The sequence below is a fragment of the Artemia sp. Qi Xiang Cuo genome, chromosome 7, assembly GCF_049724085.1.
Source record: "Artemia sp. Qi Xiang Cuo chromosome 7, ASM4972408v1, whole genome shotgun sequence".
NCBI lineage: Eukaryota > Metazoa > Arthropoda > Branchiopoda > Anostraca > Artemiidae > Artemia > Artemia sp. Qi Xiang Cuo.
In genome coordinates, this window is record NC_142800.1 from 14,309,517 (window position 1) to 14,333,281 (window position 23,765).

Below are 23,765 nucleotides of genomic sequence, written 5' to 3' on the forward strand. Positions count from 1 at the left end.
CTTTGATTACGCAATCAAGTTCCCGGAAATCCACTTTCCCTTCGATTACGCAATCAAGTTCTCGGAAATCCACTTCCCCTTCGATTATACAATCAATTTCTCGGAAATTCACTTCCCCTTCGATTACGCAATCAATTTCTCGGAAATTCACTTCCCCCTCGAGTCCTAGATCAATAACATTGTTCCCGTTAGTATTCAATGCGCATGTGCAACCTTCGCCCCGGAGTTATTACACATAGAAATATCAAATAAATCGACCTTGGAAAAAGAGGTCATTGACCCCATTAACCACGTGTTCTCCCTAATGACTCTATGCCCTTATTTGGACCCCTGTCCGTATTCTATGCCCATATAAGGACTCCTGTCCGGAGTAACACCCCCTCCTCTACTCATGTCTTCTCCAAACCAGAACATAATTTGTATTTGACAAAAAAAAAATAAAAAAAAAAAAAAAAAAAAAAATAAAAACGTGTATTGTCAGTTTGATATGCATATTCTGATGTTTATTCCTTGTAGTCTTAATACTTCTTTATGTGTTAAAGTAAAAAAAGTGAAAACATTTAAGATGTATTTTGTTTTCAGTGAAATGCAAATTATGTTCTGCTCTTGAGGAACTGTGGGGATTGCCAGCCCTACTCATGTTAATTGTTGCTTGGTTTGAGTTTGAATCCGTTATTTATTGTAATTTCTATTTGTTTTGGGTTTTATTTATTTATTGATGGTGATTTGCGGAAGTTTTAAGCTTGGAAAATTATTTGAATTTATATCTCCTCATTTTTGGCTTAACAGGGCTCTTTAATATTCTTTGACAAACTCGTTTGGTAGAAAAAGTTTTTAAATTAATTTCTGTTCATGTTTTATTGACATAGTCTTAAAAAAAAAAAACATTTTATGTCTTTTTTTTATATTAGACTCCATAGTTTTACTTTAAAGATTATTTGACCATTTCTGCTCATTTCTGGTTTACTGAGGCTCTTTACTTTTCTTCAAAAAAGTTGTTCCGTATGTTTCCCATTGACAAATACTATCTGTAAGTAATTACATAAAAAAATCAAGTTTTTCAACTAAAAGTAAGGAGCAACCTCAAACCTTAAAAGGAACAGAAATTTTTATATCAAACAGTTTGTGGTAACGAACTGTAAGTAAGGAGCGACCCAGCTCAATAGTAACCAAAACTCTAAAAAACGGAATTTTGATACCAATAGATACATCAGAAGAATCAGATTTTTATGCTGATTTCAAATATATAAGTTTCATCAAGTTTAGTCTTACTCATTAAAAGTTAAGCGCCTGAGAAAATTTGCCTTATTTTCGAAAAAAGGGCGAAACAACCACTAAAATTCATAGAACTCTAAAATCACACCATCAGATTCAGCGTATCAGCGAACCCTAATATAGAAGTTTCAAGCTCCTATCTGCAAAAATGTGGAATTTTAATATTTTTTGCCAGAAGAAACATCACGGATGCGTGTTTATTTATTTTTTTTTCCCAGGGGTGATTGTATCGATCCAGTAGTCGTAGAATATCGCGAGAGGGCTCATTAGAACGAAAATTAAAAGTTCTAGTGCGCTTTTTTAAGTGACCAAAAAAATTGGAGGGCAACTTGGCCCCTTCCCACGCTCATTTTTTTACCGAAGTCACCAAATCAAAATTTTGAGATAGCCATTTTGTTCAGCATAGTCGAAAATCTAATTAATATGTCTTTGAGGATGACTTAATCCACCACAATTCCCAGGGGAAGGGCTGCAAGTTATAGACTTTGCCTATTGTTTACATATAGTATTGGTTATTGGGAAGTATACAGGTTTTTTCAGGAGGAATTTTTTTCTAGTGTGGGGTCGGGATTGGAGTAGGGGTTACGGGGGAGGATCTTTCCATGGAGGATATTTCCTTGGGGCAAGGAACATTTCCATGAAGGGGGCGCCAGATTTCAAGCATTATTTAAAAAACGATCAGAAATTAAATAAAAAACTAAGTTTTTTTCAACTGAAAATCAGGAGCAACATTAAAACTTAAAACGAACAGAAATTATTACGTATATGAGAGGGTTCGCCCTCTAGTCAATACCACGTTCTTTACGCAAATTTTATTCATTAATTTCAAAAAAAGCTCAATCTTATAATTAAATGGCCTTCGTGATTTACGGGTTTGTGATTAGAACAAAATTCCACCATTAGCGCAAAGAGCGAGCTATTGACTAGGGAGCGAGCCCCCTAATATAATAAAACATATGAATATATAAATTCGTTACGTAAGTTAATTCGTAAGTTACGTCAGAACAAATTTCGAGAAAGCCAATTAGCCAAGAAAAGGAAAATTAATATGCGAATTTCGTTTTAATTATTCATGTACGGTGAGCCAAAATCAAAGCTGCAAAATTCAAAAACGTTCAGAAATTAACTTTAAAAAAAACAAGTTTTTTTTTAACTGAAAGTAAGGAGCGACATTAAAACTTAAAACGAGCAGATATTATTCCGTATATGAAAGGGGCTGTCACCCTCCTCAACGCATCACTCTTTGCGCTAAAGTTTAGCTCTGTCTCACAACTTTATTTTTTAAAACAATAAAAAACTTTAGCGTAAAGAGCGAGGCGTTGTGGTGGGGACAGCCCCTTTCATATACGGAATAATTTCTGTTCGTTTTAAGTTTTAATGTCGCTCCTTACTTTCAGTTAAAAAAAAACTTGTTTTTTTAGTTAATATATGAAAGGGATTGCCTCCTCCTCAAGACCTCGCTCTTTACATTAAATATTTTCTATAGAATTTTAGAACAAAGCTTATTGTTCTAATTAAACGGCCATTGTATTTTAGGAATCGTTCTTAAAGAATTAGGACAAAAAGTCAAACCTTTAGCGTAAAGAGCAAGGTCTTGTGGAAGGGGCAACTCCTTTCATATACGCAATAATTTCAGTTCGTTTTAAGTTTTGATGTTGCTCCTTACTTTCAGTTGAAAAATTTGTTTTTAAATTTAATTTCTGATCGTTTTTAAATAATGCCGGAAAATCTGGCCCACTCTCCATGAAAAATTCCGGTAGCCTACTTGTGTATTATACGCCACTCACTGAAGTTTGCGATGCGTAAAACTCGAGAACAAACTGGTTTCTTCGTTACTTTATAAACAAATTTGGGCTATATATTTGCACTTTAGGAAGGGGGGGGTAAAGTATGGCAGTTCTGCATTTTCCATGGTTATGTTCCACGGGGGAGGAGGGTTTTTTTCCGCGGGTGTATTTTCCTCGAGGATTATTTTCTGGGGGGTATTTTCCAAGGGGGCATTTTCCGAGGGGTAAGCACCGGGGGGGGGGGAGGGGGAGGGGTAAACTTCTAGAACTCCTAGGAAGATAGCATTACCGTCTTTCAGAACACTAGAGCAAAATATTTTAGCTCTTTTAATATTCTTAACTATACGGGTACAATAAAACGTCCAAATTAACTGGATTTTAAGCTTAAATTTCATTAAATGAATTATACATTAATAAACACTCACCAAAGTTCAAACTCCGAATCGGTTACCTCTAGAGTTGCTCGTTTTGGAGATCAAATTTATAAGATGTGGATTTGGAGATATATTTAGGATTATTCCCGAATGGAGGGCGCTTCAAAAGCCACTCCTGTAGAATATTTTTCCGACCCATAAATTGGCCTAAAAAATGCTGGTACAAACAATAAACCCTTGAATAAAAATTCTTTTGGTATCCCCCTCCCCCGGACAAATATCCAAGATATGGCCTTGATTCGATTTACTCACAATATAAGGGCAATCTATGGGGACAATTGATACCCAAAATTTTTGTTCCAACCCAGATTTTAATGAATATTCTTTTTTAGTATTGCCATTGAAGAATACGTTTAAAGGCATTTAAATTGAAAAAATCGAAACGGCAAAGTTACCCCTCCCCCTCTAGATTTTGAAAAAATACATTTTACACTACCCTTCCTTAAATCCATTAAATTTAGAGAACCGAAGCACATCAGAGAACTCTACTGTAGAGGTTCCTGTAGAGCTCTAATCTACAAAAATGTGAAACTTCGTATTTTTTGCAAGAAGAAAGATCACGGACGCGTGTTTATTTTAAATATGTCATATATATATATATATATATATATATATATATATATATATATATATATATATATATATATATATATATATATATATATATATATATATATATATATATATATATATATATATATATATATATATATATATATATATATATATATATATATATATATATATATATATATATATATATATATATATATATATATATATATATATATATATATATATATATATATATATATAACAAGCACATACCTGTGATCTGTGAACTTTCCGTGATTTCGTGAATTTTCTAAGACCATTGGTCTTAGAAAATTGGAAGAGGGCTCATTCGAATATTCGGACAAAATCAAAAGATCTTTCTAAGTTACCAAAAAGATTAAAGGGCAACTACTCCTCCTCTAAAGCCCCTTTTTTCCCCAAAGACGTCTGATCAAAATTTTGAGATTGCGATTCGATTCAGCACAGTTAAAAGGTTCATTAACCATGCCTTTGAGTCCCTGGTAAACGGTCTCTAAGTTACACAATTTGCCGTTTGTTCACATCACAGTTCATATAATTATCCAGTAAGCTTATCGCAGATCATTTCTGGTCTTCGTTCTCGGTGCGAACAAAAAGCTCCTCCCACTTCTTCGTGCAGTTATTAATAGCGGGTTTCCACTTGTTTCCGATTGTTTCGCGTAAAGTGCATTATTCGTAATAGCGGGTTTCCGCTTGTTTCCGATTGTTTCGCGTCTGACTTGTCTACCCGTGAAAAGATCTGACGCCGCTTATGTTTCTACGTTCTCTGGAGCACTCGCACCCCGGTCCGGGTTTTTATAATGGGTGAGATAGGGAATGATCATACTGGACAATTATATGAACTGTGGTTTACATATAGTATTTGTTATTGGGAAATTTACGTTTTTTTTTGGGGGGGGGGGGTTCTGATGGGGGGATTTTCCACGGGAAGAATATTTCGTGGATAGAAAACCTCGGAAGAGAAATTTTACACGGGAGAAGGGGGAAAGGATTTGCTCGTATGATTTATAAAACTGTGCGAAATTAAAATAAAAAATATTTTTTTTTCAATTGAAAATATGGAGCAACATCAAAACTGAAAACGAACGGTAATTATTCCGTATATGTGGGGGACTGTCCTTTCCTCAGCCCTCGCGGATAATATTCGACGATTATATTTTAATAAACAAGTTTTGGTTGCTTGACCTTTTGAGGATAATATTTTTCTTTCCCTAAAAGTAAAAAAAGCCAAAATTATTCAATCACCAATGTTAATGGGAGGAGCTAAAGAGCCAGGCTTAGGATTAAAATGTTCTCGTTCTGTCTACCTGGATTCACTTTTCAATGTGTCTTCTTGAAGAGATTTATTCTTTTTTTTCTAGAAAATAAACTAAGTGAAAAATTACGGAATCGTATTTTTTAGAGGAGGGGAGGACTTTAGATCAATGGTTCCCAACCGATTTTGGGCTATGCCCCACCTAGGCATTTCTAAGATCCTGATGCCCCCTTATGGTATTTAAACTTTGTTGTTCAAATTTTCCGTGTGTTCACCTGAAGGAAGCTTAAAAGGTCAATAACCAAACTGGGTATCTTTTTTTGGGTCGACCTCTAGACAAATTTTATACCAATCAAAATATTGTCTGAATACAACACCCTTTATACGATGTATAACGTCATTACAATACTATCATATATCTTTTTTGCCCTTTAAGTGGATATGAATGTAACATTCGCAAGAATTTTTTTTTATAAATTAAGGCTCAAAAGTATAGGCAGCCGACGGGTGCACGTCCTGTCGATGACCCACCAAAATATTGCCATACCCCACCGGTTGAGCCTGCGCCCCACGTTGGGAATCGTTGCTTTAGATCAAGGTACACTCACAGGTCCTACTCAAATGCGTGTTTGAATATCCCCCTTGTGAAGAATCATTCCACTTCTTAAAGAAGAAAAAACTTATTTTCTTCTTTCTTTATTTATTCTTCTAGAAGAAAAATCCGGTAAAAATTAAAGGATTACTTTTAAGGAAAAAGAGGGGAATAGAAAAATAATCGTTCTTTTCTTGACAATTGTTACTAATTGTAATAAATAAACACCTGAATAACAAATCTGATTTTTCGACTGAGGCGTATTTTATTTTCTGAAAATCTTTCTTCGTTCTCAATTTTCTAGACTCTTTTCCACAAGATAACAGTTTATCTTATAAACAAGGCAAACAACACAATTAATTCAGTAAATAACACTCAAAGAGAAAGGCTAACTGTTTTGAAGAAAAGACGTGCCAAGGTTGCGTTTCTTTTGTCGTTGTGCAGACTCAAATGGATAAAAAAGACGATATTCCCTATTCAAGATATGAAGGAGAAAGGAAATTAGTTTTATCCCAGAGAATAAGCAATCTCATTTTCATCTACATTTCGGATGAGTACGAGTATAAGGAAGGAGGATAGATCCTATGTGAGAAAATGATTGTTAGGATTTGAGAAAAAAAAAAAATGTTGAAGTACAACGATGGAAAAATATGTTGGTAAAAAGTAAAATCAAAGAAGAAAATTGTTTTTTTCTTTTGTCAAAATGCTTATATCATCACAGATTAAAATTAAGTAGCATAGTCATGTTGAAGGATTTTAAGTTAGATGGCACTGATTTAATAGCTTTTTTGGACACGAACTTGAGCTTCAGCTCACATCAATTTCCATAACCCTTAGAAAAGCAGGATAGTAATCTACTATTACACTGCACAGCTACCTGGTAATAAGAGGATATGTTTTCCGGTCTTGAACTATCTTCAAGCCACTAGCATATACGCTTTACGGTTCACCATTCGAAAATGTTTTTTGAATAGGAGAGAAAAAAAAAACAAAGTAAAAAAGAAAAAGAAAAGAAAGAAGAACAAAATACATAAAAAGAAGAGCAAAAAACACAAGAGTAATTTAAAAAAAAATTCTATTACCAATTGAAATTTGCAGCAAAAAAGCAAGTTGAAAAAACATATCAAACTCTGTTTTTTGGGATTACACTTTGCCAAATATGGCAATAATTTGTCACAAACAGAAATTTCTCAATTTTATTTTTCTGCACATTTTTGCTATAGAAGTTCTGTTCATATCTGTTTGTTTGTTCTGTTTTCAATGTTTTGCTAATCCGTTGAAAAAGATTTCCAGATATGAAATTGATCTATCCGGGCTTTACTTGCCCAACTGCAGAGCTAATACTAGAGCATGTCCCTGGAAAAATAAATCAGCCCATTTCCAATTACGGTTTCCGAAATCAAAAGTCCTATCAAAATAAACGCATAATGTACCGTGAGCAAAATACGATATATTTAAAATACAAAGGTTCTTTCCTTCTAAAGATTATTCGGACAGAAAATAAACGTCCCCTAATTGAGTTCAAATACCGCTTCCAAGAGTCTAAATTCTTAATCAGCAAAAAGAGAAATTATATTCTAGCTTCAGTCAAACAACGACGCTAGTCAGTTTCAATTTCGCTAAGATAATTAGTAACAAAAAAGATGCTACGCACAATATTTCTAAGGAAGTTTAAACTATAAGAACCGTGTGAACGCTTTAATCATCCGAAATATTTAAAAGAATTTATTGGACGAAAGGTTCGCATCCTTTGACCACTCGGGCCAATTATTAGCCAGTTCTTACAGCGCAGGACTGAAGAGCTACGTTTGATAGTGGGGTAAAAATGCTTTTTGAAAAGATTCGTAAATCAGAATCAGGACCATTCAGATAGAATTTTTGGCCCTTTCAAGCTTGGAAATTCTTTCATGTTGTATCTCAGTCACCATTGTTGTCGTTTCAAGTGACTCACTGCTGTGCACCTAAATATGTAAGTCCCAATAAATCTATTGCTTTTTACCTGTGTTTATTTCATTTTATATGTCCGTATCTAGCCTAATGATCGCTAATTAGTTCGCATGTCTCCAAGGTAGCGCTCACAGAGGAATCTGATCTCCAGATAGCTCGAGAAAAAAGAGGTCAGATTCATACGTCTACATATTCTATTTTCTCCCATTAATTGAGGGCGGCGCTAGCCTATTTGACACAATCTTTAGCGCTATAAGCGGCGCTATCGGAGAACTTATAAGGTGTAAGTTCACAGCTTCAAGGTACGATATTAGATTTGACGCGGTCAATATTTAAGACCACAATTAAGCCCAGTCCCCTTTCTTTTAGTACCACATTTAGTATAGCCAGCCAAAATTTTTCACCGCTACAAATGGCGCGGCCTATAGGATACCAGTCGTTAAAATTGAATGTTCATAAAATGGTATCAGCCCGATGTCATCTTCAGATGCAGAAAACACATCTTTAAAATTCCATAATAATTCGCATAATTTTTTCTTAAGTTCCAAGTCCGTAATATGATCCATATTAAATTTGTTTCAAAATTGTGATTTAGTTAAAGAATATTTGTTATTTGAAGTTTTAATACCGTTAACTAGGTTTCTTTAAGAATTTTCTAATGTATTTAAATCTTTATCCGTCAAAATCTGGATTTGAACTAAACACATTCCTTTTTTTATTGCATTTGTATTATTTTCATGGTTATTAGTTACCCAAATATAACCGTGTCCTTTGTCATAAGATATAATCTGTTCCTCGCTTAGCATAGTTTCTGGATTTTCAGATGGGGTTGCAAAACATATCTCGCAATTGCTAACCACTGACTCAATCATCTGTGATATTGGAATTTTTTGCATCGTTTTGGGAGGGACTGTTGTTTTCCTAATCGCGAATCCGTAATATTGCTCTTTATTTTCATTATTTATTAGATTCATACTGGCACTATGCTGCGCCATTGCGGCCTCTTGTGGCGTCACGTTGGGTTTTACTATGTTTTTCCATAGTTCCACTATTTTCTTGATTTCGTTTGACCTGTACTGTCGCATATCTCCTATTTTTATTTTCGCAGATTCAATACTTTTATTATTTAAATTTACTTCATCTCTGCAATATCTTTTAGAGTATCTGGACAAATGTCCCACTATGCCGTATCTTTGCGTGAAAAGTGGTTGATAATACTTCGACATCGATCAACCGGATGTGTCTTTTACTGTTACACTGTCTTCGTAATCTTTGTTACAAATTATTAGGGCAACAGTGTCTCTGCGCACCTAAGCTGGGTAGACAAGCCTCTCATTAGCCACGTCTAATAGTATTCTATTAGACCTTACAAAATTTGCGCCTATAATAGCCTCATATGGAAAGTTATCGCATATTATAAAATTTGTCTGGAAGATCCTATTGTCCCTTTTCACGTTTAGGCACATTGAACCTTTTGCATCCAATTTATGGCCTGTCACACTCGTTAAATTGGGATTATTAGGCTTCCTCTGTCGCCGAATATGCAGAGGCAACATATTAAATACGCAAGAGTTTATGATACTAATCGTTGCTCCGGAGTCAATCAAAGCTTTAAAATAAACATTTTCTACACAGAAATCATTAAATATAGGTAACTTGTTATTAATATCACTACAAGACGGCACTAACATTGTTTTGGACCTATTAAATATTCCGGGCAACCTCTGGGTCCAATTTATATTTTTTAGGGTCCTGAAACGTTTCCCTGAGGAATTACTTCTTGTGTCGGTGCCTGTAATAGGTATTCAGACATATTAGGTTTCTTATGCTTGTTTAATTGATTTACACCTGCCTGCCTTTGCCATGTATTATTACGGTAACTTGGGTATCCTGCTTCAGTGCCACTTGCTGGCGCTGATTGCCAATGCCGTTGGTTTGCAAAATTTTCATTTCTTTTCGGCAAATTTTCATGATTTCAATATGGCCTTCTTGCATTATATTGGCCTTGGCGATTATTTTGGTTTTCAAATCGGTAATCAATTTGTCTGTTGGGGGGAGGGTTATACAAATTTGGTTGGTACGTGCTGTAAGGTACTGATTGGCGCAATCCCCCCTGGCTATAGCCTATTGCACGACCGGTGCTAAAATTTGTTCTTCCGAACAAATGGTTGCCGTAATTTTGCGTATTACCGACAGCAATTCTTGGTATGCGATTGTGGACACAGTGGCACTCTCTCACGATATGCCCAATACGATTACAATTATAGCACCTTATTATTGTAGGGTTATTTTCGTAATTGGATTGTTTGATAGGCTGAAAACGTACTGTTTTGTGCCTAGCAAGTTCTTGCGTTTTGTTTCTTTGTGGAACTGGGGAGTTATCCCTTGAAAAGAAATTGGGGGATGCCTGATCGCCCTTGAAGTTTATGTTCGCATTTGAATCACCTAGGCTATTTATTTTTGCTTTACTGTGATTTGCGACCATCGTATCGACTTCGATCAATCGCTCTACCTCCTGAACTGCGAGATCCAACGTCTGAATATTTTAGGATATTACCACTCTATATAGTTTTGGGGTAGCCCTTGCAAAAAGGTATTTTGTATGACTTTTTCATACAGTTGTCCCGAACCACTTCAGTATTTTGCCTCTACAGAAATGCGTATATTATCAAGGTATTCTCTTATATTTTGTGAAAAGTCAAAACTCCCTGTTCCGTGTTTTAAATTATTTAAGGAACTGGTTTCTATAAAACTATCTTTAAATGCTTTTAACAATTTATCAACCGTATTTATTGGAAAGTTGGCGTTATTGCATATGGTATGGTTCAATCTGTTTTAGAAAGGTTAAGGCCTGGCCTTTTAATCGTAGTAGGAGCATGTCTTTTAACGCTCCTAGGTCTGTTTTTGTTAGTTGTACAAACTGGGCCAATTGGATATTGAATTCGTCAATATCTGATTGACCATTGTACTCCGGTATAGACTTCGCTATTTCTATATTTTTCGCGACTAACTTTTGCACTATTAATAAGTCATTGAGATCGTCCGCAATGTTTTTGGAATCAATTCAAGATAATTTTTTTTTTTCACTTAACCTATTTTGGGGGAGGCTATTATCTCCTATGAGATATCTAAAGGGTTTCCCTGTCGTAGCTTAGCGGCAATAGGCCTAATCACTTTACTTATATGTCTGTATCTCTCCAATAATTAAATTTAAATTACAAAGTATATAGCGTAATTAGTTCGCAAGTTTTTCTCCAATTTCCGACCGTGCCAAAAAAAAGCCCAAAGGCCGCTACAATAAAATGTGTTTCGTTTTTTTTCTCCCCCTGCTACTGCCTAATTGGAAAACAATTAAATGTAAAGTTAAGCAGATGCTGAAGCTGTTTTGTATATATTAATCATGGCTATACAAAGGAGCAGTCTCATTCCTCCATCACTGTCTTGAAGCCCTCCTCTAAATTTTTTACCTCCCCTGAGGTGAAGGGTACTCCAAGAGTGGTCTAATCTAGATGGAAACTACAATCTAGTTCAACATGCCCGACTATCATAGACTGAAGGTTTTGGTCTTATATCTAAAATATGTGAAACTTCAAAAGCTTTGAAAAATGAGAAACCACTGTCTTGAAGCCCTCCCCTGAATTTTTTACCTCCCCTGAGGTTTATAATACTTGACTATAACACTTGGAGGTAAACTGAGGTTTACCTCCCCCCGAATGATTTATAATACTGGCCTTAAAATTAGCCGTTTCGTGTTATCCTTCTTAGAAGATAATGGTTACTCCTACAGAGGTCTAACCTTAATAGAAATTACACCACTAATTCAATATGTCTGGGTAGCCTATCATAGATTGGAGGTTTCAGCCTTATATCTAACAATATACAAAACTTCATTCTCGTTTTAGAAGGATGATCATGGAAATACCAAATACTTAAAAAGATTTTTAATATGATACTATAGATAATCAAAAACTAAATAGCATAAATAATATTGGTTCAATCCATTGTTAGTACAACATCAGATAAAAAAAAGTAAGTTGAAAAAAGAGAATATTCTGCTGAATCTGACTTGAATTTAAACATAAGCAACCTTTGAAATAGTCGGTAGTGCCTTTGATAGCAGCTTGAATAGGTGCTTTGTAGCTAGTCACATTGACTGCGGTTCCCGTAGTCGGACAAAGTTGCGAGAAAAATCTTGAGGGAAATTACGATCTAGTTCAACTATCATAAACTGAAGGTTTCGGCCTTATATTTAAAAGATGTGAAACTTCGAAAGCTTTGAAAAATGCGAAACTACTTGAAGCCCTCCCTGAATTTTTTACCTCCCCTGAGCCTTTGATAGCGGCTTGAATAGGTGCTTTGAAGCTAGTCACATTGACTGCGGTTCCCGCAGTCGGGCAAGGTTGCGAGAGAAAGATTTTAAGTCAAACAATATTTGTCTAAAGTCAAAGCCATGTTTAATAAGCTTCAGATGCTGATAAAATAATATAAAATAATAAGGCCTAAGAAGCGGATAAATAATAAACAATAATAAGGCCTTAGATGGTGATAGCGTGGCAAAAGAGTTTTTGAAATATGATGGTTGCGAAGCAACAGATCGATTGCTCAAAAATAGAAAGATTTTTTGCTCAAGAACAAGAATAAGAGGATCTGAATCTGACTTGAATTTCAACATAAGCAACCTTTGAAAGAGTCGGTAGTGCCTTTCATAGCGGCTTGAATAGGTGTTTTGCACCTAGTCATATTGACTGTGGTTCCCGCAGTCAGACAAGGTTGCGAGAGAACTTTGGTCTTTTGCCTTTTGGTCAGTTGTACATAGCCCTCATCAAAGCCTGGAAAATACAATTTAACATAATTAGCCATTGCTATGATACTGCCAATATGCCCTTTTGATAACCTGTATGTGCATAGTGTGATTTAGTCTAGTTCAACTTCTCCCTCAACACTTTTTTGAAATTTTCATCTTATTATTTTTGGCGTTAGTAGAAGCTGCAATAGAAAAAGTAGCAGTTGTAGTATCATTAGTAGTAGCGTGCACATATTACCTTTTTCTCAATTGATCTTCTCCTTTAAGCATTCCCTGAAAGCACCGAATTAATACCCTAATCCCTTCCTGAGATACGCCCTTTTGACAATCTGCAGGAATGTACTTCATTTTGATTTAGTTCAAATTTTCCATCAAAATTCTTTCAATTTTCACTTTCATACCATTAGCCATAATAGTGCTAGTATCGTAGTAGTTGTGGCAGTAGTAAGAGCAGTAGTTGCAGTAGTAGTGTTCTATCAGTAGTAGTAGTAGCATTAATAGTAGCAGTATTATGCATAGGTTGCCTTTTGGTTAGTTGAACATTCCCCTCATGTTGCCCTGGAAGTTTAAACTTGATACGGTAAGCTGTTCCAAAGATATTGCTAATATGCCGTTTTTACAATCTGTATACAGATAGTATGTTTTGATTTAGTTTAACTTTTGCTTGCCCCTCCGCATTTCCTCGAATTTTCACTTCAATATCCTCAACCATTGTAGTAATCGCTACGGAAGCAGTAGCTGTAGCGGTAGTTGTGGTAGTTAAGTCAAACAATATTTGTCTAAAGTCAAAGCCATGTTTAATAAGCTTCAGATGCTGATAAAATAATATAAAATAATAAGGCCTAAGAAGCGGATAAATAATAAAAAATAATAAGGCCTTAGAAGGTGATAGTGCGGCAATAGAGTTTTTGAAATATGATGGTTGCGAAGCAACAGATCGATTGCTCAAGAATAGGATGATTTTTTTACTCAAGAACAAGAATAAGAGGATCTGAATCTGACTTGAATTTCAACATAAGCAACCTTTGAAAGAGTCGGTAGTGCCTTTGCCAGAGGCTTGAATAGGTGCTTTGCATCTAGTCACACTGACTGCGGTTGCCGCAGTCGGACAAGGTTGCGAGAAAAAGATTTTAAGTCAAACAATATTTGTCTAAAGCCAAAGCCATGTTTAATAACCTTCAGATGCTGATAAAATAATATAAAATAACAAGGCTTAAGAAGCAGATAAAATAATAAACAATAATAGGGCCTTAGATGCTGATAGCGTGGGAAATGAGTTTTTGGAATATGATGGTTGCGAAGCAACAGATCGATTGCTCAAGAATAGGATGATTTTTTTTGCTCAAGAACAAGAATAAGAGGATTTAAAAAAAAAAGAGGTAGAATGGTGGATGCAATGAAGATGTAAAAAGTACAAAAGCCCAGACGCAGGTTATTTTAAACAGCCAAAATAACTTTTAAAGAATAGAAAGATACTTCTGCGACCTAAGATGAGAATATTGGAAGCCACGGCAATGACCGCGGCGAAGTGTGACTCTGGACTGTCGGCATTTTGAAAGGCTGAGGATGACTTGTTAAATATTTTCCGAAGGAATCGTTTAATCATAGTTCTAGGCATTCGTTCGACTGACCTTGCATCAAACAATAAACAGCAGGAGAAATGTGGTTCGACCCCAATTTCTAGGGCTAGAATGAAAGAAAAGCTTAGAAGGCTAAGCCCACATTTTATGGATGAAGGATGAAAGATCACAAACATTATTCATTTCGGCTATCTATCTGGAGCCACATTTACATAAAGTTGTCCCCAAATGGGCAGGGAATGGCAATCAGATAATTTTTAAAAGGTATTCAACTTAAATGCAAGGGGTAAAAAGTGAAGTTTTGGAGAGATTGAACTGAAATGGGCAGAAGAAGCGTACGAAGCTGTGTTAGCTTCAGGGAGCTTAACACTACCGTGGGTTGTTAGTAGCATTACATTATATTAGTAAAAAATATCTGTTTCACCTGCTCTATATTAACCAAAACAGTGCTAGTAGCTAATAAATAGTTCTCAGCTAAATATCGTACCCTCCAATTCTGCAGGGTAGTAGCTGGTTGCTATACTGCTACTAAAAATTACAGAAAAAGATACATAAATTGATATAAACTGAAATTAAAGTTGTTACCCTCCTCCTCCCCCCTTTCTCCAAATAAAAATGAACATCATGTAACCAAAACAATCAAAATTATTAATTAAACACATTCTTTAGCTTTAACTTATACCAGCAGTAGAAGCATTTCGTTAAAGGCATTTTGCTTTCATCATTAAGGTGATTAAAACTCTACAGTTTTGTAGCACTAGCAGTTCTTGGTTGCTAGTGCTACGCTCAGGGTCGCCAGCTGGACAGATTTTATGTTAAAAATACACATTCCCATCTGCCGGGAAACAATGCCATAAAAGGGCAAAAAATTACATATTTTAAAAATTTGGGAACTTAACGAAACACTTCCCAAATGGACAAATGTTTTTGAAAAAAAAGAAAAAAAAGTGTCACTTTTCACCAAATTAATGCCTTTTCTCGGTATTTTTTTCTTTTTTTAGCATCCAGGTTTTTCCCAGAGATGGCATAAGTAAAGGATTTTCTCCAATATAAGAGATTTACATGTTTATAGCCGGCAAGTTTCGTGCAGGCGGTATCAGAGAAGGGACAGAGGAGTAAGTTGCCCCGGGCGCAGAAAATTTAGTTGCGCAAAATTTCAAATAAATAATCTAACGGTATTCAAAACAATTGTACTGCTCTGTTGCTTAATCAGAAGAGCAGTTGTATAAAACAAACTATAAATTCGAAGGTGGACAAGGTTTTTAAAAAACAATTTCGCTGGGATGCTGTTATTTTCGCCACAAAATAACCAAATGTGGGCGAAAATAGAACAGAAAAAGCATGACAAACATTAGGCTAAAAATATTGTTAAACCATAGGCTAGACATAAATTCATTTTGATCAAAAGTTTAAACTGAATCATTCAATTGTATCTGTATGTTGTTAATTTAATTTTTATGTTTTTTTTGTGGCCATGGCAATGCGAGGTTTTTTGTGTCGAATATACTATACTATACTGTTCAAAACCTTGTCTAATTCTTTTTTTCTACAAATTTTAATTTGATAGGGAATAGTCACGACCATTACTTGGAGAAAAATTAGCTATAATAACTAAAATATCATCAAAACATTAATTTTTAGTTTACTTGGCAGCTACTTATTTATTCTAGTAAAAGAAAACTTATTTTTTCTATTACTAGCATGAGAATGTAGAGAAAGATTTCAACATTCGGTACACTCATAAACATTGGGCACAAGAAATTTAACAGAAAGCGTAAAAGCTAAAGCATCTGTTACTTATTTGGCAACGGTCCAGTATTAAGAAACTACGAAAAATTCAAGGCCAACCGTCAATATTATTAAATAGCTTCAAAGAGCAACTCTAAAAGGACTATGATAGTTTAGACTGAAAGCTTTTTGGAAAGACATACATTACGCATTTACTCACTTTTATTAGTTCTTCCATGGGGAAAAAGCTCTTAAAAGATAACATTTTCATAATGTTTATCTTATGTCACCAGATAAAAAGCTTTCTCATGGTAAAACAAACAAAATAAAAAGGGGTTCGAAGAAGACAAACAAGAAGACCAACAAAGAGGAAGAGAACAAAATGAGATTCGGAAATCCGGTATATAAGATCACATGGGCGTGGCCTTTAAGAAAAGGGAGGGTCAAAGGATTTTACTTAAAGGATAAACAGACGCATTTTCGCTGTTAAAAGTAAACATTCCAAAAAAGGACAAATAATGGTTAACTATTCGTGCGCTAACTTCATTATTTTTTATTTATTTTAGGCACACGTTCAACTACACGAACTTGCTCAAAAACATAGTTTCATAGGCAGCGCGCTAGCGCTGCCTAGGTAAAGAACGATGTGGGCACAATGTGTTTTGTTTTTTTTTTCTCTCCACCCGGGCACTTCGTATTGAAGGAGTTGTCGTAAAAACTTCGAAAAGGGCTCATTCGATTGGAAATGAGAGTGGCTAGAGCCTATTTTAATAGTCGAAAGCGATTAGAGGGCAACTAGCCCCCCCCCAGGCCCATCATTCCCCCGAACACATCCAATCAAAATTTTAGAGAGCCATTTTGTTCAGCGTAGTTGATTTCCAGATAGAAAATATGTTTTTATGGAGGACACTCCCCTACCACCCTCAGGGCAAGGGTTTCAAGTTATGCCCTGGGGATATACGATTTTTATAGAAGGCGTTGTCGTAGAAACTTCAAAACAGGCTCATTCGATTGGAAATTCAAAGAGCTTGTACCCTTTTTAAAAGTAGAAAGTGATTGGAGGGCAACTATCCCCCCCCCCCCCCCGCCCATTTTTCCCCTAAACACATCCAATCAAAATTTTGAGATAGCCATTTTGTTCAGCGTAGTTGATTTCCAGATAGAAAATATTTTTTTGAGGAGGACACTCCCCCACAACCCTCAGGGAAGGGGTTTTAAGTTATGCCTTGGGGCCATATAAGGCTTTTACAGAAGGCGTTGTCGTAGAAACGTCAAAAAAGGCTCATTAGATTGGAAATTCAAAGGACTAGTGCCCTTTCTTATAGCCGAAAGTGATTGGAGGGCACCTAGCCCCCCCCACGCCCATCAAACCCCCAAACACATCCAATCAATATTTTGAGATAGACATGTTGTTCAGCGTAGTTGTTTTCTAGATAGTAAATATGTTTTTGAGGAGGACACTCCCTCACAAACCTCATGGCAAGGGTTAAAAGTTATGGCCTGGGACATATAAGGTTTTTATAGAAGTAGTTGTCGTAAAAACTTCCAAACAGGCTCATTCGATTGGAAATTCAAAGGGCTACTCCTCTTTTTGATAGTCAAACATGATCGTAGGGAAACTAGCCCCCTCCCACGCCTATCATTGTCCCGAACACATCCAATCGAAATTTTGAGATAGCCGTAGTTTTAAGTTCTGGAAATTAGGTCTGAGGATGACAACCTCCTCACAGCCCTCAGGACAAGGGTTGTAAGTTATGCCCTGGGGGCATATAAAGTTTTTATAGAACGCGTTGTCGTAGAAACTTCAAAAAGGGCTGTGAAATTGATTAGAAATTAAAATAGTCTGAGCTCTGTTTCATATGTGATAATAATTTGAATGCTATCAGTACCCCGTCAACTCCGACCATTTTATAAATCACATTCAATCCAAGTTTTGAGATGGCTATTTTGTTCAACGCAGTTACTGCTCAAAGCATTTTACAATTAAGAAGTACACTTCGCTCAAAGTCTTTTGAGCACGGGTCACAACTTATGCCCTGGGGACATGTAAGTTTTTATTTTGAAATCTTTGTCGTAGAAACTTGAAATAGGGCTCATTCGATTTGAAATTCTTCGGTTTAGTGCCCTGTTTAATTGTCGAAAATGATTTTAGGGAAACAAGCCCCCCTTTCTCGCCCACCTTTTCCCCAAAGACAACCAGTCAACATTTTTAAATATCTATTTTGTTTGCCGTTTTGGATTGCCAGATATATAGTATGTTTTTCAGGAGGAAGCTCTTCCATAGCCCTCAGGGCACGGGTTGTAAGTTATGCCCTGGGGGGATATAAGGCTTTTACTAAAGGCGTCGTCGTAGAAACTTCAAAAATGACTCATTCGATTGGAAATTTAAATAGCTAGTGCCCTTTTTAATAGTCGAAAGTGATTGGAAGGCAACAAACACCCATTCCACACCCACCATTTCCCCAAACATATCCGATCAAAATTTCTTGATAGCCATTTGTTCCACGAAGTTTAAAGTTCAGGAAATTATACCTTTGAGCAGGACACTCTCCCTTCAGGGCAAGGGTTATAAGTTGTGCCCTGGGGGCATATAAGGTTTTTATTGAAATGGGCAACTAACCCCCCTCTCACGCCCACCATTTCCCCAAACACATCCAATCAAATTTTTGAGATATCCATTTTGTTCAACGTAGTCGAAAGTTCTGGAAATTAGGTCTTTTAGGATAAAAACCCCATCAGAGCACTCAGTGCAAGGGTTGTAATTTGTGCCCTTGGGGCATATAAGGTTTATATAGAAAGTTGTTGTAGAAATTCCAAAAGAGGCTCATTTGATTGGAAATTAAAATTGCCCTTTTTAATAGTCGAAAGTGACTGGAGAGTAATTAACCCCCCTCTCACGCCCTCCATTTCCCAAACACATTCAATCAAAGCTTAGAGATAGCCATTTTGTTCAACGTAGTTGAAAGTTCCGGAAATTCTGTATTTAAAGATGACAAACCCCCAAGAGTCCCCAGGGCAAAGGTTGTAAGTTATGCCCAGGGGAAATATAAAGTTTTTAATGATAGAGTTGTCGTAAAAAATTCAAAAGGGGCTCATTCAATTGGAAATTGAGAGAGATAGTGCCCTTTTTAATAGTTGAAAGTGATTGAACGGTAAGTAACTCCTCTCTCACGCCCACTATTCCCCCAAACACATCCAATCAAATTTTCAGATAGCCATTTTGTTCAACGTAGTAGACAGTTCTGGAAATTAGGTCTTTGAGGATGACAACCCCCCCCCCCCCCACCCAGCTCTCAGGGCAAGGGTTGTAAGTTATCCCCTGGGGACATATAAGGTGTTTATTGAAAGCGTTGTCGTAGAAACTTCAAAAGGGCTCATTTGATTCGAGATTGAAAGGGCTGGTGCCTTTTTCAATAGTTGAAAGTGATTGGAGAAAGACTAACGCCCCTCTCACGCCCACCACTTTCCCAGACACATCCAATCAAAATTTTTAGATAGCCATTTTGTGTCAGACTCAAAACGAGCAGAAATTAACATAAGTTGGGCTCAAAACCCCTATGCCTTCCCAGGGCCAGAACATAATTTGCATTTTAATGAAAAAAACACAAATGAATGTGCATTGTCAGTTTAATATACATTTACTGATATTAGGTAATCAAAATCTTAATATTATTTTATTTATTAAAGTTATAAAAGTAAAAACATTTATATTTTTTCAGTAAAGTGCAAATTATGTTCTGGCCTGGAGAAGGCATAGGGGTTTTGAGCCCAACTTATGTTAATTTCTTCTGGTTTTGAGTTTGTCTCGGTTATTTATTGTAATTTCTGGTCGTTTTGGGTTTCATTCAGTTATCGATGCTGATTTGTGGTAGTTTCACGCTCGGTAGATTATTTGATTTTATTTTTGCTCATTTTTTGTTTAATGGAGTTCTTTACTTTTCTTTGAAAAACTTATTTTGTGGAAAAAGTTTTTTTAATTAATTTAATCAGTATAAGGGTCTATGAGACGACAGGAATAAAGAAAAGGGAGTATATACTCTTTTGAGAGAACAGGAAAAAAAAAATTCACTCTTTCCCTAAAAACAATATTATAAGCGAGAAAGTATTTTGAAGAGGGGCAAATTATTCTTTACACATTCGATTACTCATTATATCTTTTTAAATTATTCATTACATTTTTAATTATTATACTTTATAAAAATTCAAGAAAAACAAACTTTTTTCTTTAAATATTTCCCTCTTTTATATTATTTAATCTTTAGATACAGCTTTTAGATCTAGCTCTATTAGATACATACGACTACTACTATTACTACTACTAACAACTCACCACAGCACCAAGCCGCCTGAGGCCAACACAGCTACGCACGCTCCTCCTCGGTCCTAATCTATTCAAAGCCTCCCTTTTTACACCCTTCCACGAAGTTCCTATTTCCTGCAAATCTTTCTTTATGACGTCCTCCCACCCCAGACGAGGACGACCTGCTTTCCGTTTAGCCCTAGACGGTTGGCCGAAAATAACAATCTTCAGTAATCTGTCATCCTTCATCCGCCCAACGTGCCCTAGCCACCTCAACTTTTCTTTCATTATAGCCCTAGAGATGTATTGAACCACATTTTTCGTACAGCCTATTGTTTGAAATAAGGTCAGTCAGTCGGGTACCCAGAACAATCCTTGAGCAATTTCTCTGGAAAACATCTAGCAAATCTTCATCTACTTTTCGAAGCGCCCATGCTTCAGAGCCATATTTGACTACTTTCATCAATGTAGCTTCTAATATTATAATCTTGGTTTGCAGAATTATTTTCCTAGTCTTCCGAACTTTTTTTACTGTAAAAAAAACCCTGAGCCTTGGCTATTCCACTTCTAACATCTTGACTGCTCCCACCATTTTTACTAATAATACTACCAAGGTGAGAGAATCTGCCCACTGGATCAATTTTTTCGTTAGCCAACGTCACCTTTTCATCTTCACTTAGTCCTAGCCTTAGTGACTTAGTCTTCTTAACATTAATTTTCAAACCTATTCTAGCACCCTGAACTTGCAACACCTCTAAAAGTTCATTCATTTTGCTCATACTTTCCTCTAGGATACTTAAATCATCAGCATGATCTAAGTCCAGGAGACATTTTCCTCCACATTTGATTCCGTGGTCTCCCGTTGCCTTTCCTGTGTTCCTTAAGACAAAGTCCATCAAAATAATTCATATAAAGGGGGATAGGACACAACCCTGATTAATTCCTGATTTAATACAAAACCAGCTGCTAACCTCATTTCCTACCTTAACCGCAGCAGTGTTATTCTGGTACATTGCACTAATTACTTTAATGTATTTGCCTGGTACACGATACAAGGATAAGACCTTTACTAAAACTCTTCTATCATCTGAATCGAACGCTTGCTCATAATCTATAAAACTGAGGACTAAAGTTCTTTGACAACTCAAGCACTTCTCAATTATTAACCAAAGAGCGAAAATTTGGTCGACGCATCTTCTACCTTTTCTAAAAAACACTGTTCTTCTCTTAAAACTAAGTCTACGGCATCTCTCAGTCTAAAAAGTATCATATTACTAGGTAATTTGCTACCTACAGATATCAGACTAATGCCTCGATAATTACCACACTCACTTTTATCACCTTTCTTATAAAGTGGCTAAATTAAGGTTTTCCTAAAATCCTTAGGTACTTCCCCTTTTTCAAATATCATATTCATAATCTTCAGTAACTTATTTCTAACCTCAGAGCCACTATATTTAAGAAACTGATTTACAACCTTATCAGCACCTGGAGCCTTATTATTTTTTATTCCTTTTTGTACTGTCGCTAATTCTTCCTTACAAAACAATTCTTCCCTCACATCCAAGGTATCACAATCTTTTTCATTTTCCTCTATATCTTTTCCTGCAACTCTACCTCGGTTTAGCAAATTCTCAAAATATTCTGCCTATCTCTCTTTAAATCTTTCGTAATCGCTAAGTGTGGCCCCCTTCCTATTCAACTGGGCCAAGTCGGGATTGACTACTCCCTCTCAATTTATTAACATGCCAGTACAATATTTTACTATTATGTCGTCTAGCTGCATCTTCCAGATCCTCGGCAATTTTATCCATGGTCTCCACTTCACACCTCCTTAGTTCATACTTTAATGACTTCTCTACTTTCTTTACATTCCTTTTGTTTTCATATGATCTAGACATAGACACTTTGATTAGATACATAGACACTTATATATAAAAACATTAGATATATTCTATTAGAAAAAGACGGACATCCCATCAGGGACTCGAGTGAGAGGATAGAATGATGGAAGAGCACTTTTACGAAAAGTTGACCCACCACCCCGCCCCGGTAGTACTCAAACAAAGCATCCTATTTTCTTTTCTAATATCGGGGTACCCAACAAACCCAAACCCATCCACAAGGAGATGAAATATCCTCAGCCATAAAGTTCTTGATGCCTAACAATTCCCTTGGCCAGGATAATATTCAGTCAGGGCTGATTAAGTCAGACACAGAATAATTGGTAAATATCTACCACAAGATCATAACTAATGTCTGAGAAATAGGGCCATTTCCCCTGGTCCTGAGTGATAGTCCCTTTCGTTCCTCTTAAACAAAAGAAAAAGAAGGCGACTATAACAAGGTCAGATCAATAAGCCTGACAGATCAACCAGCCAAAAAAAAAAAACTTAAAAGAATACTCCAAGACCTACTCAAATCTCTTGAAAATCATATCATAGAATAAAGGAATATCCACGTGGCTATCGAAACGATTGTTCCACCGCAGAATTTATAAACCGGCAAGTAAAGACATCGAGATGCAACTTAACACTCGATGCAAAAATAGATCGAATGCACAACAGAGCTTCTATCACTCTTCATTGATTTCAACCAAACTTTTGACATGATTTGGGCACAGGACTCAGATATGTTCTGTTACACTATGCAGTCTCAATGAATATGACATCTCAGATTAGGAACATGCACTCAAAGCTTATCAGACACGTCAAGAAGCCAAAGAGACAAACAGGTAATTTTTCTCACACCGGTAGGTGTTTACATGGATGTCTCATACCTGTTCAATGTATTCTTCTTCAACGCAGCATTACAACTTACTGAAACCGTAGACCACCGAACAATTGGCGGAAAACTAATTGACAAACTGGCATATGCAGACGACATTGTGACACCTAATAGCCTAGATGACTTTTTTCGAGCAGACATTGATGAACTGATGTGCCAGCAACTAAACTACAACTGAAATGAACAACTGAGCAACTACAGACACTATAGTGTCAGCAACTGAAGCTTTTGGGATGATCGTAAATGTGGCCAAAACCGAGGCCATACAAGTATCTCAACACCTTGCGTCGAGAGCTGTCCAAATACCAATCAATGGAGAGCCAGTTGAAAATGTCGAATACTTTGTCTACCAACTCCTAACTCCTAACAATGATTATTCAAAATCGATAAGACGAAGAATTGGCTTGGCCAGTTCCAGCTTCACATGCTTACTCTGGAAAAGCAAGGTATTGTCGGCATTTTTGAAGGTCCGACTTAAACTCATTAATAATCCCCATCGCTTTATGCTCAAATGAAGCTTGGACAATAAAAGCTGATAACGAACGAAGCATCTCTGCATTTGAAGCCAAATACCTCCACCAAATAGTGAGGATCACCTACGTAAACCGAGTATCGAATAAAAACCTTCATGAACTCTACTGTTGCTCTTGCCCTATTATAGATCAGATCAGAAATCACAGCT

At 36.2% G+C, this 23,765-nt stretch overlaps 1 protein-coding gene across 4 annotated transcripts in view; it reads right to left on the reverse strand.

The window, feature by feature from the left end:
* The window catches only part of scat (VPS54 subunit of GARP complex scat), a 124,808-nt gene that overhangs the window by 37,540 nt on the left and 63,503 nt on the right, over positions 1-23,765 (reverse strand). The window lies entirely within an intron of this gene.